The following is a 19,027-nucleotide window of genomic DNA, read 5'->3' on the forward strand; positions in this document are numbered from 1 at the left end:
TGTATCATGTAACTACAGAAGACATTTATACAGGTGTATCCTGTAACTACAGAAGACATTTATACAGCTGTATCATGTAACTACAGTAGACATTTATACATGTGTATCATGTAACTACAGAAGACATCTATACAGCTGTATCATGTAACTACAGAAGACATTTATACAGGTGTATCCTGTAACTACAGAAGACATTTATACAGGTGTATCATGTAACTACAGAAAACATCTTTACAGGTGAATCATGTTACTACAGAAGACATCTATACAGCTGTATCCTGTTACTACAGAAGACATCTATACAGTTGTATCCTGTAACTACAGAAGACATTTATACAGGTGTATCATGTAACTACAGAAGACATCTATACAGCTGTATCCTGTAACTACAGAAGAAATCTATACAGGTGTATCCTGTAACTACAGAAGACATCTATACAGGTGTATCCTGTAACTACAGAAGACATCTATACAGGTGTATCCTGTAAGTACAATCAGACTTTCTGTACGCATTGATGTGCTACAGCTGTCTTGCTATGCATTGATCTACCCAATAATAAAACAAAATAGGATCTTCGTTTAAGCTGTTCCCTAACTGCACTGATTGCATGACAAGATGCTATTTATAAAAATCAGCAAAAATGTTTTTGGAAATGTACAATAAAAGTATTTGTAAGTTTTCCATTTATGGTGATAATTAAGGCAGTAGTTGTAGTGACATCCTGTTACACCTGTTTGATAGGTTTCTGTGGATATTGACCATAACTTACACACAAGGTGCAGAGGTTTTACTGTTCCAAGGGGTGCTGGCACACATTCTTCATTCAGATGTCAAGCAAATTACTTGAAATATCGCTACGCATTTGAACATGATAATTGGATTGTAATGGAATCCTTTTTTTGCCAATAATGATGCATTTAGCCTAAAATTGCTATGGCAAATGTCAAAAATTAAATCTCCATTAACACATATCAATGTATTGATAGAATTTGTCATATTTTTTGTCCCCAATTTCTATGGTTGGTTAATAGTAAAGGAAGCAGTTAAATGTTCCAGAGAGGAGCACGCCTTGTTTAACATGAATACAGAATCAAGTCCATTAGGCCAGGATTAACAACCCACCATGTCCCTCCCAATCAGATAGACTGCCAGCAATCATCAGCTGGTGCCACCAGGTCAGTCGGTGCACTATCCTACTAAATCTTCCTGAAGGGGAGGGCCAGTTTTTCCCCCCCTTCTTTTTTCCTTCTTTTGTAAAAAACAAAAAGAAAAAAAGCAACACCCGCTAATTGGCCCTGAAGTACTCAACTTTCATGCTCAAATTGCACCATTTGAAGCCTAGACTTGAACTTGTAAAAGTCAGAGAGGGCAAGAAGCTTACCATTTACCTCCCACCTTGTGGACATGATGCAGAATTCTGGGTGGTAGAGTACTAGTCCTTTCTTAAGGTTTTATTGAAACCTCTGCATAAAATTCATATATAAATGTTGCTGTCTATTTCTGATAGAAAAGGTTTCTTTTCTTCTTCAATTTTTATAAAACTTAGCAACCAATGGTTCCGACCACCTGTCTATGGGCATGTTGTATGAACTGTTTTATTAGCAACGCTGCGATTGATCTCCGAATTGGAGTTGGATATGTATCAGTAACTGTTAACCTCATTCACCCCTGAAGACACATTTGAACTCTTCCAATTCAAGGTTGGAATAATTCATTGTGAAGTTTCAGGGGTGAATGAGTGTTCAATACTGTCAAAAGATTTTAAATACCATGAGAGATTCAAAAGAGAAACAAATAAAGTCATTGTGTCTTGTGTCTGTTTAGTTACTTCAAAAGGCATGTGAATAAAATAAAAAGCACAGTGGCACTCGATCCATCTATACATGTAATTGGCTATGGATTTGAAGGTTATTAAATAGGTAACTATCTTAACCAATAAACAGGTTTACAGTGGTCCACAGAAATGTCAATACCGAAATCCCCCCTCCAACAAGGCTTTGTAACAAAGTTAACTCATCATTTATGGGATAATTACGGCACTATTCTCCTTTTACAGAATATGTGGTCACGTTTGACATATAGCTTCCTTCCTGTTATATTTTCCTAGGGTACTTCAGAGGATAGGCAGATAGCAATGATGTTAATGATGACGAACCCCGCCGACTATCTCTGTCCAATCTTATGTCGTTTGTTAGATTTCCATCGGTTCTGTATTATGACTTATGTCGACTATTAATGTAAGCATGACCAGTAAGTCAAATCTTTTCTGTTTGTACGAGCTCGGGAAAATTGTCTGGCAGCGAAAAACTTCTCCGTGATGATCACAGGCTTGGCACTGTAAGAGGTCGGAGAACTATATAATGATCTGTCGTAAAATTGTGGTGTTACACCTTAAGCGCGTACCTGTCATTATAAACTACTTTATAATGTCCACCTTGCTTATCAAATAATAGATGCTACCAGTCTCGGACAGATTTCGAAGAGATTTTCGTTCTAATCCTCCGTTTCTGGTCTTTCTCCTGAAATGTGTACGGGGTATTACTGTGTAATTATGACATCTCTTCCCATGATAACCTGTCCACCATCACCATCGCTTAGACGGGATTCATTCGCTATTGGTTGTAGTGTTTATAAAGTCATGCTGTCTCGGTTGCTAAAAATCATGTCAAATGATTATGAAATATTTGGACGTGACTCATCCCCTGTGGTAAGGTTGATGTGCATTTCAAGGTGGGAAGATTTGGGAGGGGGCTATCTGAATATTAAAAAAACACAAAAAAAAACAAAAAAACTACATCCGTTTAAAATCTCAAGAAAAATGGGTGTCATCCAGTGCACTTGTTTTATAATACATCTGTGTGGTAGTTGTAACACCCTCCTTTCTGACCAACCTTAATTACCATGGAGATATCGTATATAGGTTATGAATCAATCAGTCTATAATCAATTGTATCCACCAACAGAAACAGCTCTCACGTTACATCAACTCAACTCCCATATATAATTCCTGATTCAAGATTGTGTATAAAAGTCTATAACAAAGTTGATAAAAAAAAAAAACACAACTCAATGCTATTTTACCATAATTGCTTTATTGAATGGTTTGCTTGGTTACTCTCAATCTTAGGAAAGTCAATGGTAAAAGTGCAGAATAATGAAATCGATGACCACCGGTAATGGATATTCTGTGTTCTCAGTTTACTGCCTCTATGACAGAAGAGTTCCATTTTGAGGAGAAAGTGAAAGGGCCCTGTTTTAATTACAAGAAATAAGCCATAGTAGTGTGGGTTTGTAAGTGAGTGACGCTTTAATATGTGGTGGTGATGTACTCTAACAATGAGACTCAACGCTCCTAGATTGATTCTAGTTTACACGAAAACGATACCAGTTGTAAAGATGGAAATGAAACCCTCTAATACAGGAAACAAGGAATATCACCAAAAAGCCAATTTATTATGAGTTAGTTAGAAAGAAATGTTTTTAATTAGGTTTTTATCTTCAAAAGCAATACTATATGATTCTGAACTTCATTATCTCAAACTAAAAATATTGCAAAGTAAAGGTTTTTTTGTTGTTAGTTGGAAATGAAAGCTGTTTAATTGTGCTATTATTTCGGAGAGCTGTGAACAGCTCTGAGCAGCTATTGTTGGGAAATTGCTTGGTGTGTATAGTTAACAGCTGGGCTGAGGTGTACATTGTGTCTAGAATAGGAAATGAAGTCACCGTGTCTATTTGTTGTCAACATTTTGAAGCGGTAGCTGATTAGAATTCAAATAACATAATGTCTACGATGTAACTGAACTCAAAGCTGTTAATAATGAAACTGCCATTGCCAGGAAATAGATGTTCACAATACAAAAAGTTGCTGGATTTTGCTGACGCTAGGCGCGTGTCAGGTACACACATACCTCCGTTCTCAGTCTGATTCAATCTGATTCAATCTGTGGTAGATATTCTTATAGATCACATGGTTACAGAAATATTAAGCCTTCAAGGAAAATCCATGGACATCATGTTGAGTATGCATGCTTCTGGCTTGACATTGTGTGACCTTCACCCTCACTATCTTAATGCTTTGATATGTGGAACAGAAATTAATTCATTGACCTCTTAGGCCTCCCCAAACACATATTCCTTAATATGTTCGATCTGTATCCTATCCCTTGATTTTATGTTTAGTTTTCAGGGGGGACTCTGGTAGCCACTTAGTGGTTAAGGCGTCTGACATTTCGTTACCACTAGCCTTCCACCACTGGGTCTGGGGTTTGAGGCCTACATGGGGCAGTAAGTGCCAGGTACTGGCCTCTTTAAGTCAGTGGTTTTTCTGCAGGTTCTCCGGTTTTCCTTCACCACCAAAACCTGGCACGTCGTTAAATGACCATAGCTGTTAATAGGACGTAGAACTCAAACAAACCGACATGTTAATTAAGTTTCCACATATCATGCATCAGTCTTAAAACGTTGTTTCATTTAGTCATACTTTTTCACAAGAGTTATTTTTATTTTTATTTTCTTCTGATTGGTCCTTTATACTGGTACCCTGACGACAGCTTTCGTTTCACCATCTTTTTGTTTGTATAAAATTAAATGGAACATTTTTTTCTAAATTTGATTTCAAAATAACAATATTAGAAATTGAGTGTGGCTCCTCTAATATTGCATCCCTGAGGATAAATTATTAGTGTGGTGGGCAGCCAGTATTTACTGTTTATATTTTTATTGAATGACGGCACGGAAATTCAACGCTCCTGTAATTTTATATCAGCTGAAAGAAGACATGTCGAGAATGACAGGGTATTTACTATTTGAGCTAAATGAACGTTTTTACTTGATTTAGACCTCCACCCATCAGTTTGGAGTCCTTGAGCCTATGTGTCTGTGGGAGATTGAATTTAGTCTGGTGGCTGTAGTATTAAATTTCCATAAGATCTCCATGTGTAATTGGTATCAAGAGTTTTAATCAAGGTTTTTATATAGAACTATTGAATTGCAAAATATGTCTTTGTTTAAAGAATGTCTCAAATCTATTTGAACATGTCTTGAAATATGGTAATATACATGGAAATAATCATGAAATCCTCTAGCGTAAATGTTTCATTTAAAACAAGGATGTTAGGATTTTATCTGACCAATCACTAGGGTCTGTTATATTTATTCAACCAATCACTAGGGTCTGTTATATTTATTCGACCTATCACTAGGGACTGTTATATTTATTCGACCAATCACTGGGGTCTGTTATATTTATTCGACCAATCACTAGGGTCTGTTAGATTTATTCGACCATTCGCTAGGCCTGTATGGTCTGTTATATTTACCCAACAAATCACTAGGGTCTGTTAAATTTATTCGACCAATCAGTAGAGTTTGTTATATGTACCCAACCAATCATATAAAAGCGCCGTAGATTTTCCCAGCCAACCAATGACAACAAGAGCCTAGTAGATTTATTCAATCACTTAGATCCGATTAATAGTCTAAGCATATATCTAAGATACATTCTGTTAAGTTATATTGTTTGTTTCTTTAAATTTTTGTAGATAATTATTGGTTATAATTACTGGTTATAATTACTGGTTATAATATAATTATTGGTTATAATTATTGGTTATGACTACTGGTTATAATTACTGGTTATAATTATTGGTTATAACTACTGGTTTTAACCATTCTTCTTAGTTATTTCATAACTTTAAATATGTGTTGATGATAATTGATAACAAGTTCACTGCTCGACCTTTTGTTTTATCCATCATCATCATGTCTGCTCTGTATTTTTCATTGTCTCCCTTCCCAGGCTACATTGTAACCATATGTATGGACCCTGTGGCGGGGACATGATGTATCTCTAAAACCAGCGTACCATATGGGGACGTAACTGTCTGCTTACATAACATGCACATGCTTCCACGTAATAAATTACCTACACAATAAAAAACCGGGAATGCAGATTCTATAAACAGAGATGAGCTGAGATGTTCTGTCACTGTTGTAAATTCCGCCTTTGTTTAGATCCCATCTGTAACAACCGTAATGTAAAAATCACATCCTCATTCTGTCCAAATGGGCATGTGTTGCATGTGGACTGCCCCAGTAAACAACACTAGATGTAGCCTTATGATTGATCTAGATTATTCATTAAAAACAAAATGTGCTGGGAGATTTCTGATCAAAGTCAAACTCATCAATTACTCAGTGCTGTTTTATAGAAGCCAGATATGTTGGTTTTGCTTTGTTTAACTCGGGGACACAGATCTATGACTTGGATAAACTAATCTCTGACTGTCTACCTAGTCTTGGTTGGTTTAATACCATGTAACACTAAATTCAATTGATTGAGTAATATTCTAATGCAAGGTAGGTGTGATATAAACTACTTTCTATTCCAGACATTACCTTTTTATGACAAATAAAGTTATTACATATATAAGACATATAAAAATTGTCATAGCAATAAGACTTTTTAAAACTGTTTTTAAATGTTTTTGACAATTATCCAATTACTTAAAAAGTATTTACTTCCCATCCCTAACACAAATTACAGGATGTCTCCCATCCCTAACACAGTTTACATGACATCTCTCATCCCTAACACAACTCACATGACGTCTCTCATCCCTTACACAAATAACATGACATGTCCCATCCCTTACACAAGTTACATGACATCTCACATCCGTAACACAAATTACATGACATCTCCCATCCCCTACACAGCTGACATGATGTCTCCCATCCCTAACACAGTTTAAATGACATCTCTCATCCCTAACACAACTCACATGACGTCTCTCATCCCTTACACAAATTTCATGACATGTCCCATCCCCTCCCCAAGTTACATGACATCTCACATCCGAAACACAAATTACATGACGTCTCCCATACCCTACACAGTTGATATGACATCTCCTATCCCCTACACAGTTGATATGACAGCTCCCATCCCTTACACAGCTGACATGACGTCTCCCATCCCCTACACATTTGATATGACATCTCCCACCCCCTACACAGTTGATATGACATCTCACATCCCTTACACAGCTGACATGATTTCTCCCATCCCTTACACAGCTGACATGATGTCTCCCATCCCTAACACAGTTTACATGACATCTCTCATCCCTAACACAACTCACATGACGTCTCTCATCCCTTACACAAATTACATGACATGTCCCATCCCTTACGCAAGTTACATGACATCTCACATCCGTAACACAAATTACATGACATCTCCCATCCCCTACACAGTTGATATGACATCTCCCATCCCCTACACAGTTGATATGATATCTCCCATCCCCTACACAGCTGACATGACGTCTCCCATCCCCTACACAGTTGATAGGACATCTCCCATCCCCTACACAGTTGATATGATATCTCCCATCCCCTACACAGCTGACATGATTTCTCCCATCCCTTACACAGCTGACATGACATCTCCCATCCCTAACACAGCTGATATGATGTCTCCCATCCCCTACACAGGTAATATGACATCTCCCATCCCTTACACAGCTGACATGATGTCTCCTATCCCTTACACAGCTGACATGATGTCTCCCATCCCTTACACAGCTGACATGATGTCTCCCATCCCCTACACAGTTGATATGACATCTCCCATCCCTAACACAGCTGATATGACATCTGCCATCCCTTACACAGCTGACATGATGTCTCCCATCCCTAACACAGCTGATATGACGTCTCCCATCTCTAACACAGCTGATATGACATCTCCCATCCCTAACACAGCTGATATGACATCTCCCATCCCTTACACAGCTGACATGATGTCTCCCATCCCTAACACAGATGATATGACGTCTCCCATATCTAACACAACCTGCATGATGTCTCCCATCCCTAACACAGCTGACATGACGTCTCCCATCCCTTACACAAATTACACGATGTCTCCCATCCCTAACACAGCTGACATGATGTCTCCCATCCCTAACACAGCTGATATGACGTCTCCCATCTCTAACACCACCTGCATGATGTCTCCCATCCCTAACACAGCTGACATGACGTCTCCCATCCCTAACACAGCTGACATGACGTTTCCCATCCCTTACACAAATTACATGATGTCTCCCATCCCTAACACAGCTGACATGACATATCCCATCCCTTACACAAATTACATGATGTCTCCCGTCCCTAACACAGCTGACATGACATCTCCCATCCCTAACACAGCTGACATGACGTCTCCCATCCCTTAAACAAATTACACGATGTCTCCCATCCCTAACACAGCTGACATGACGTCTTCCATCCCTTACACAGCTGAAATGACGTGTACCATCTGTAACACAACCTGCATGATATTTTGCATTCCTTATAAACAACCTCAAACATTGATTGAATTTGTCTTGGTTTGCTTTATCACTTTAATGAAATTTAACTGTTAAGAATACTGTATTCTATTTCAATACTGCCAAGTTTTTAAACTAATAACTTGAGGTGCTACTCTGCTGTATATTTAATTTCCTTCGTTTCACGTGAAGAACTGTAGGGTTTGACACAGCAATGAAGCTGTTACACAGGAACACGTTTCCGATCTCACAAACCAGGCCATATTGGTTGTTCTGTTGATAGCATTGAGATGTTGATTCTTCTTCCAATCACTTGGCCATCTTTGACTGCTGTCTGTAAAAAAAAACAGGAAGAATTTGTGGAACTTGGTGTTGGTTTTCTCTCACAAGATTAAAATTGAGAGTTTATAGATCTGTAACAGTTGTGTGAAATCCTACGGTTAACTGTTCATTTATTTTTTTCCGAGTCCGTTTATTGAACTTTGGTAATGCTTCTTCATCAGACAGAATAACAACATTACCTCAATCGATGTTGCCCGATAGCCAAAGTCTTGCTTGTCTGTTGATATTAAAACATGATATGATATTTCGATTTTACACAAGGTTTGCCTTCTGGCATACATCATTATTAATAGCGTCTATTCATAAAACCTATTTCTCATCTATTGCCACAAGGTTCATTAGTTTGTTGGCCTGAAAAACCAAATCAAGTCAGGATACTGGTGGTCTCCTAAGTTCCTAACTGGCTGCAACACGAACTACTGTATACTGGGAAAATTTCCTCAAGTCAAATATTCGCCCTTCACTGGTAAAATCCATGTTCACCCGATGTTTGTTTTGCCCTTAAAATGTAATAAATACGTAGGGTATGCTGTTTACTTAATATATTCGCTGTTATGGTAAAAATCGCCCTCAGTGCAAAGGGCGGGAAAAAAAGGCAAAAAGTATAAACTGCGGTAAAAAATAATCCGGTTTGGAGTAATTATATATAAGTCAATGCAAAACTAAACAAAATCATCTCTAAACAAGCTTTTTATTTTTTTAGAAATTTTGTTCAGATTTTTGTTTTTGCATCCACTAAATTATTTTTGCTTTTATAAATTTTCAAAAATCTAAATCTTTATAGATATTTGCTGATTACTGTCTGTTTGATAATTCTTTTAAATTAAAAGGATTTTGTGTAAAAACAATACCTTCATACATTTGAAGCTTTTGGAGAACACCTGTTTATGGTGTTTACCAGGTAGATCAAAAACGTTGACATTTTCAGAAAATTCATGGATCAAAATATTCACATGCTAAAAATAAAGCTAAAGAAGTCCTTTTTCCTTAAAAATTAATTGGAAATTGTCGTTGATTAATGTTTTATGAGTGAGAATCCTATCTCAATCGGTCATGAAGAGAAGTGCACTTTTGATAACTCGGTAGTGACAGGATTTTAATCCAGCATGCAGACTATTTGTCATATTTCTAAATACAAGGTTAACATCAGTTTGTTTTAAAAAAAAGTTAAATCAATACTACGTTCAGCCATTTAATAACCAGAAAAGTGGAAAATCATGGTGTTGCTGAGAGTTTTAAAATGATTAAGAAATTTAGCAAGCAATCATCTAGCTGTACCTATTTTTTTGGTTTGTTTATGATAAACAGGAAGTATTTAATAAAGTTGCGTACATAACAAGCCTCATTTTTGCATCAGTAAACAAATGAAATGAAAGTGAAGTAAGACAGAATATGTTAGAAAAGTAAGAGTACCTCTCCGAGGGACACAGTGTTGTCATATGGGTGAACCTAGTGCACCCCAACCCTACTTTCCACAGCTTGCTGGGACCATAAAAGCTTTAAAAAAATCTCAGCAGCCATGTTTGTTTCTGTCCGATTTTTTAGGTCATTTGGGTGGCAGCGGCTAAGATACAAGTGTCCTATTATATGTTATAGTAGCCTAGATTCCAGTGTCAGGGTAGCCAAAGCTACAGGATCGGGACTAGGTCAAATATAAACAACCCATCTTCTTTGAGATGTAACTTATATTCCATACACTCCAATGCATTGTGATCTAGAATCGGGCTTGGAAAAGCTTCTGGCGATGAATTTTTCCCGCTATTGCGTGAGAAATGCAAAACTATTTGGACATTAGTGGTATTTTTACACAATTCCAGTGTTATCTGTTTGGAGCGGAAGTGTGATGTAAATTCGTGCAAATTGACAGATCTGAAATAATTATGATCTGTGAACATGGTGATGTAAATCAGAGTAATTTGACTGTCCCCAGACAGGGCTGGTTAGAGAATAAGATTAATATTTTTCGCCTGTTTTATTGAGGCAATTATTTGACTGAACAGTTCTGTCATGTATTTGCGACTTGTGCTCACATGAAGAAGGGGGAAAAACCAATCAGCATTGCTTCACTTAGAAGACATAAATCTCTTTTGAAATTATACCCGAACGTAAAATTAAATTAAAAAATAATAGAACAAATCATAAAATTGTTATATTATTGTAGTGTATGGGATCAGAACTTCTGCAACAATTTATGGACCCTAAGAATGAAATCTTTATGGCTGTTTTGCAAAGATGCTTGCTGAGATACTTAAACATCTGTACAAGAGGTTTATCTTCCTTTGAAACGCTATCCTGTATGTCATAGACATGGCTATAGTCTCAAATGATTTTGACCATTTTCAACAAAGCAAAGCAAGCAAATTAATGAGAGATTTCATTTAAAGAAAAACATTTATTGTCTTTTTGACTTTAATTACTTCATATATTTTCAGTAATGTATTAATTAACATTTTCAAATAAAACAAAAATGTCAGACAGATTGATATTAGATTATAGGCTGTTACAAAGCAAACATTAAGTTTCACTAAGATCATTTTTAAAGGAGATGGACTTAAGATTTCATAAGCACAGTAAATATTCATTATTGTAGCAACAGGTTTGTCTGGAATGACGACTGAAAGAAACTCATTTTGAAGTACTTGAAGTACCTTAGAAACTGGGTGAACATTGGTTGCCATAACGACAAATACTTTACATATATATTACCAATAAATGTATTTGCTGCTTGTTTGAATGTAATTCATGTAGACATGTAACAAGAAAACAGGCGACAAGTGTGTTCCACGGCAAGTTATGTCATTTAAAATCCTACATAAGCCGAACAACATTAAAATTGCATGTTTGTTAATAAAACACACTTCTAAAAATTTGAAATATTTTGACATGTTGGTTTTTGGAGATTTGTCAAAAGAAGATGTTATAGAATTAAATATTGTATGTTTGTGAATTTTTTTCGAAGGACATGCGAAATAAGATAAAATGATATTGGCAATGAACGTTGGACTCTAGCTTATACCCGCCATTCCCTTTAGACAGTGTGTGTCAGGTCCGTATCACAGGAGACGGGCTAGGGCAGGCAAACGCAAGAAATCATGAGGGAAAATATTGTTGCAGATAACATTTTACAGCAAATACGATCATTTTATGGGAGAACTAAACTTATGGTCATTAATTTGTGTGTCAGAATTTTTTATCCGTAATTATTTTCAGATTCTATACCAAGAGCAGATTGTGATGTAATTTACGCCATTCCAAATATCAATAGGAAGATGACTGTTCACGATTTTATAACCGAAATTTATCAATCTCCACAACAACTATCTTTATATAAAGATAAATTAGAGTGTTTCTACAGCCGAAGTTATGAATTCTTTGTAGGAAATGCCCTATATATACACACAAAAAATTTTCGGTAGATTCTGCCAAATTGTGGTTTCTGAAGACAAAGAGAACTTACAAAGATACGCACCTGACATAAATTCTTGGAAAGTATGCTATGAAAATGTATTACTTGAAGTAAAAATAAATTGTACAATAATCATAGACATACATGGAGTATTTTTTTCTTACCAACAATTTTCACCACAATTTTTATCGATAAAGTGATGTTGTGTTTATATATTGCATTGTATACGGGAAATTTTTGCTGCAGATTTTTTTTGTTTTCCTTTTTGGCCTTCTATAATGAGGGGAATATATCATTACATTGAATATACGTTAATAGCTTAATAAACGAAGAAATTAGATATGAACGGCGAAATTAACACAGGGCATAAATTGATTTTATGGGCGAAGGGCGAAATTTTAACTGGGTTTCAGATTTTATTTCAAATACTCAGACACATGAAAATGTGTAACATCAGGTACATGTACACGAATTCATATATTAAATTATGACAGGATGGACAGGCGCATGCATGTATATGAAGATACTGATATATATATATATATATATATATATATACTGGGTAAAAGTTTCTGGTATACAGTAAATAAAAGTTTCTGGTATACAGTAAATACAGTTGTTAAATTAACTGTAATATTCATATACACCATCAAATATAAACTGTGTAATTACAGTTAACCCTGACCTGGATTATGTAGCATTGATTGATGTACCATTACAGGTGCCTGCTGAGGAGTCCAACCAGAACCTTGGAGTTCTACGGGTTACAGATACAACAGTATCATTCCCTAACTTCAAGGTTATTATTTCAAGGTCATTTCACTTCTGCTCTTGCGTGTTTGGAATACCTCGATTCTTGAAGATGGAATCGTAGCTAACTGTACATGTAAGAGCATGGGAGGAAAACGGGAAACAAAGGAATTACAGAAAAGAAAAGAAATAGGTCAACATCGACTTTCATTGACCTGTTTTCTATATAAATTCTTTCACTTATAAAAAGATGGTCTTTATCAAAATCTACCAATACTATTGAATTACCTAGGGCATAGGAAGACTGAGGGCATAGCTTTAGTATGTATAGTGCATGTATGAACTTTGACCCACAGAAGATGATAAAAGTATATGTAACATAATTGTGTGACGGGCAGATGTTTACTTGAGCCATCAATGTATCAACACCACTGATGACTATAAATGTATGACATGTAACTCTTGTTTGTGTTTCATTGAATTATTTGACCTTGGTATGTACCATTACTGTAGGAAATATCAGCCTCCTCCTCTGTTCACTCTGGTGCTGCCACCTTAAAGGTGACCCAGTGACCTTCACCAGTTCTCCACTTGCTGATGGTTTCCATGGCAGCCGCTCTTCCTGCTCTGTCTCTGTTCTGCGCGCAGGTCTTCTTTCCTTTTAACTCTTACTTGCTTTTTAATTTTGAAATGCAGTAGCATTGTGTTTCTGCATCGTGAAGTCACCATGTTAATTTCCTCTTTCATATTGAAATCAAATTTCGTGGCAAATTTTTCACTTCTATGTTATCCTACGGGTGAGATGCTGGCCTTTAATCATACCAAGGGAAAAAGTGTGGATGGTAATCACTCCACAGAAAGCCAGAAATTAATACGATCGTATCGATGACCTGGATAACAAGCAGTTCTGTTCTATGTTTACCACGAGTGCCAGTCCACATCAGTGTAGCTCACTAACAGACATAGTTGGCACCCATCTTTATGGCTGGTATATGGTGGTCAGTATTAATGGTGCATGGTCACTATAAATCATGCCAGGAAACATTGCTGACCAGGTCAGTGAGGTTGTTAGTATCTTACAGGGGTACTGATAAGACCGCCAAAAAAACAGTGAGTGTGGGGTAAAAAATACATGTCCAACGGTACTCATCAGTTCAACCTACCAGCTGACTGTTGAAATGTTTTTAACTATTTTTTGGATTAAAAACTTTGACAGTATTGCGTATACTGTTAAAGTTGTTTGTTTGGATGTTTAGAGGAGCATGTGACTGATTGACTGTAGTCACCGTGCGGATAGGGGAGGTATACCTCTACATAGTGCTAGCCCATCACTTGATGTCGATCTTGATGTCTTGATGTCTTGATGGCGAAGTGTGACTGGCATTAGTGGTGTGATACCTCTCACAGTTACTCCGTCCTTAGATAGAGAGCCTGCTGACAAATGGATACAAATTACTGCGGAGGGTATAGTAAAGGTAGCGTAGGGTATAGTAAAGGTAGCGTTTATTAGATATGATTGATACCTGTTGACCAGTGCCTGCTGGATAATTATTTTTCTGATGTGATCTGGCCTTCCCCAAGTCTCCCAGTCTGTTGTAGAATATTAACAACATTTCCTATAGATTAGGCAATATCTCCCCAATCCTGACGTTCTAAAGTTTTGTCTTAAGCTGCATTTTTGCACCAGACTTGACTGTCCTTTTCAATGTTTATACAACATTAGATACAATGATTATCTAACCTCTACAATTATAACACAGATTTTAGATATAATGGTTATAAATATAAAGTGGTTTTTTTTTTCTCAAAAGAAAAAAAATAGAAATAAATTTTCCAACTTATTTCAATCACCCTTGTTGGGCCAGAAGAAGGCAGAAGGGGTCGTAATGTGGGAGGGAATGGGAGTACCCTGAGAGAAAACCCACGTGGTCGGGCAGGTGACCCAATACCTTTTTATGTCCGATAGGGGAATCAAACCGCAGCCGCCATGAACGGCAAGTGCGCTTATATATATCCACTGTGCCACCCGACCACCCTTACCTGACCAAATTTGTCAATAATAACCAAGGTATATAGAAAAAGGTTCCCAGAATCTGATAAGGCTGCTGCATGATTATAATGAGAACATTGTTATGTCAAGACATTTAATTCCAAAATTTAATCTAGAATTCTGTCACTTTGTTAAGAAGATATATTGATCTACAATGTCACGGAATTTATTAATAAGTTCAAGGTCACATGACCGACCTTCTGTTTGTTTATCTGTTGTAACTATTTTCCGGCCAGAAGAAGCCTGTGTGGTCCAATAGGGACTATAGTGCCTTGTAAAGTGGTGTGGGCCGAGTCCTGTCAGAAAACTAATCAAATTACGTAAATGGATCGGTTAATTAATTCATTCGATGAAAAAAATGATAAAAGGTTGGAAATAGCATGGAGATGTAAAAGATATAAAAAAAAGTATTGAAAATCATGTTTGACAGCCAGCAAAATCAGATGAGATTTTATTTCACAGATCATTTCAGCCATCAGGGAGGTGGTTTTATGTTACGGTGTGACAATATCACCCTCGGAACTAAAGCTAGCATTGTTTTACCGAACAGCCATATCATTCTTTCAATCATAGAAGGTAGACTTAACACTATTTTCAATGCATCAGTTGGTATTTTCATTATATGTCTAAAGCAAGAAATAAGTTTGTGTTAGAGCCCTTTCTGATACATCTACTTTTTCAAACAATTTGGCAGATTTTATTTTTTGAAGAAAATGTAAAAATAAACAGTTACACGTCATAGAAGATTGACAAGGATCTAAAAGATATTATTGAGACAGGATTCAGAATCTGTACAACTGTTATCTGATATTCTAAGTGGTGTCCATTCAATGTGATTTCCATCTTGATAGGACCCTCGCTAGGAGACAGCTGATGCTGATACTGTGTAAAGGGAAAATGTCGCCTAGTCAAACATTCTCCATTTGCAGATAAAATCCATGTTCACTTGGTGTTAGCTTTGGCATTTACGTGTTATTACTATAAATTGTAAGTTATGTACTAGTATTTGCTGACATCATAAATTCATCCTAATTAGGGATGCAGAAAATGGCCGAAAGTAAAAAATGCGGCAAAAATGTCCTGGTATACAGTACTAAAACAGTCTTTTTCTAACTTCAACAGGACTTCATCCAAATTTCTAGTGGTACTTCATTGGTTAGACGAGGTCTGGTTCATGTTATGTGAGCTTGAAAATTACAAAATATTAGTGAAAAGTCAACAGGGACCATGCTGCTGAACAGGTGTGACTAGCTTTCATTAGCTACCTGTAAGGTGCGTTTACAGGTGTGACCACCTTTCATTAGCTACCTGTAAGGTTAAAAGGTGGGCGTGTGTTGTGTGTTGATTTTGACAGAAACAATCAGCAGTGATCAGCACCAAGTTCCCTTACATACACCGCTGCTCTCCGCGGCTTCCTTGACTGGCTTCGTAAACTCCTCGCATGTAAAGATCACATTGGAGGGGCCAGGCCTGTATACACATATACACCAAGCACATTAATTTCTCGTCAAATCTATTTAAATGGCACCATTGAAGCACTCGAGTCTGGCGATTTCATTAACTAAAACCAGTCATAAGTCAGTGAGTTCCTACAGTTGTTCACACTGTGACTGCCTTGTGTTTTAACTACTACAAGTGTAGCTCTGTATAGACTGTGACCCAGGCCTGAGCACATCTGACACGATTCTGGTTTATTGGGCTTGATTGAGACCCTGAAATCAGACACTGCATGGGATTGGAAAATGATTGATAGAACGACAAAGAAGTCAGGCGAATAAAGAACGTTTTTTTCAAGGTGTTACCTTATCTCGTACAGGCTGTCTGACATGGAATTGTCTGTTGTTTGTTTGACCCCCTAACCTGTCTGTATTTCAGGATTAGGATATTTAGTGTTTGTTCAGGTGCACCATATTCAAATCGTCATTAGTGCAGGTAATAAACATGTGACATGCAGACCAGCGGGAGCAGGAGTATCTCCGTGGCATGCTGATCAGCAGTTCTACACATTACGGAATTAACGAAGGTACACAATCTTTTTTCCTGCTTTGAAATACACATCCTGAATCAGCATGACTTCGGGTTGGAAGTTAATGGATCGGGTTAAACGTTAACAAAATGGTGTTGGGATCCATCACGGGCAATGCATTATAGAAAGGTTTTGTTTGTAATTCTGCTCATAGAACCTGAGGCAGAGGGCCTGATAGGAGAACTTCTCTGATCCCTGGCTCAACCTATCACAGTATATGTAATTGGTACAATGATATAGAGAGCAGGAAGCTTCAATCCTACAGAATTAAGATAATACTTGTTTATATTGCTCAATGAAGACATCCTTTGTTGGATTAGACAGGGAGGGGCTTGTCAGTGGAAAATCTGGTGCTGAAAACGAAAGAAATTTTAGAAGGTTTGGTCTGTCAAAATTGACAGATTATTCGGGAAGCTGTGTAAGTTTTCAATTAATCTTCAAAGTCAAAAAGAGTTGAAATATAAATCATGTTTTCATTTCAGCAAATATTTACAGATTGGTGTCCCCAGTAGGGAGTTAGTGTTGGCGTGGTTTGTCAGTGCTGGCTTGTGTGGCGTGAGTTGATAGACATCGTTCTTGTTGTGTTTGGAGACAGCAAAATCATCACTGTCACAAAACACACACCGCTCTGTATTGAGCTGCAAATATCTGTTTTAATCAAAACAAGTTTACAGAGATTTTTATGTAATCACAGATCAAAGAGTTCAACAGGAAAGTACATATGTATATACCATATTTACTGTTGTCATGGTTACTGTTAGTAGAGTTAGTTACAGTTGTGTACATGAACGAAAGATGCAGCTACGGGTATCATACTCACAATGACTGAATGGTTGTAACATATTTACACACAATGGCTGAATGGTTGTAACATATTTACACACAATGACTGAATGGTTCACATATTTACACACAATGACTAAATGGTTGTAACATATTTACACACAATGACTGAATGGTTGTAACATATTTACACCCAATGACTGAATGGTTGTAACATAATTACACACAATGACTTAATGGTTGTAACATATTTACACACAATGACTAAATGGTTGTAACATATTTACACACAATGACTGAATGGTTGTAACATATTTACACGCAATGCCTGAATGGTTGTAACATATTTACACACAATGACTGACTGGTTGTAACATATTTACACACACTGACTAAATGGTTGTAACATATTTACACACAATGACTGAATGGTTCACATATTTACACACAATGACTAAATGGTTGTAACATATTTACGCACAATGACTGAATGGTTGTAGCATATTTACACACAATGACTGCATGGTTGTAACATATTTACACCCAATGACTTAATGGTTGTAACATATTTACACACAATGACTAAATGGTCGTAGCATATTTACACACAATGACTGAATGGTTGTAACATATTTACACCCAATGACTGAATGGTTGTAACATAATTACACACAATGACTGAATGGTTGTAACATATTTACACACAATGACTGAATGGTTGTAACATATTTACACACAACGACTGAATGGTTGTAACATATTTACACACAATCACTGAATGGTTGTAACATATTTACACACAACGACTGAATGGTTGTAACATATTTACACACAACGACTGAATGGTTGTAACATATTTACACACAACGACTGAATGGTTGTAACATATTTACACACAACGACTGAATGGTTGTAACATATTTACACACTCTGACTGAATGGTTGTAACATATTTACACACAATCACTGAATGGTTGTAACATATTTACTCACACTGACTGAATGGTTGTAACATATTTACACACAATCACTGAATGGTTGTAACATATTTACACACACTGACTGAATGGTTGTAGCATATTTACACACAATGACTAAATGGTTGTTACATATTTAGACACAATGACTAAATGGTTGTAACATATTTACACACAATGACTAAATGGTTGTAACATATTTACACACAATGACTAAATGGTTGTAACATATTTACACACAATGACTAAATGGTTGTAACATATTTACACACAATGACTGAATGGTTGTAACATATTTACACACAATGACTGAATGGTTGTAACATATTTACACACACTGACTGAATGGTTGTAAC

The 19,027-nt window shown here is 36.7% G+C and overlaps 2 protein-coding genes across 3 annotated transcripts in view; both read left to right on the forward strand.

Annotated features, from left to right (window-relative positions):
- Positions 1-19,027, forward strand: part of LOC110465485 (heparan sulfate glucosamine 3-O-sulfotransferase 1-like) — a 165,391-nt gene that overhangs the window by 73,091 nt on the left and 73,273 nt on the right. The gene's annotated exons all lie outside the window — the stretch shown is intronic.
- Positions 1-19,027, forward strand: part of LOC110465483 (heparan sulfate glucosamine 3-O-sulfotransferase 5-like) — a 100,994-nt gene that overhangs the window by 18,904 nt on the left and 63,063 nt on the right. The window contains exon 1 of one of the 2 annotated variants that reach the window (XM_021521325.1): positions 16,638-16,908. The exons of the other annotated variant lie outside the window; for it this stretch is intronic. The gene's annotated coding sequence lies outside the window, so the exon portion shown is untranslated. Of the gene's footprint in view, positions 1-16,637; positions 16,909-19,027 lie in introns of those variants that run through there. 2 annotated transcript variants of the gene reach the window in all.

Source organism: Mizuhopecten yessoensis, unplaced genomic scaffold, assembly GCF_002113885.1.
Source record: "Mizuhopecten yessoensis strain PY_sf001 unplaced genomic scaffold, ASM211388v2 scaffold11083, whole genome shotgun sequence".
Taxonomy (NCBI): Eukaryota; Metazoa; Mollusca; class Bivalvia; order Pectinida; family Pectinidae; genus Mizuhopecten; species Mizuhopecten yessoensis.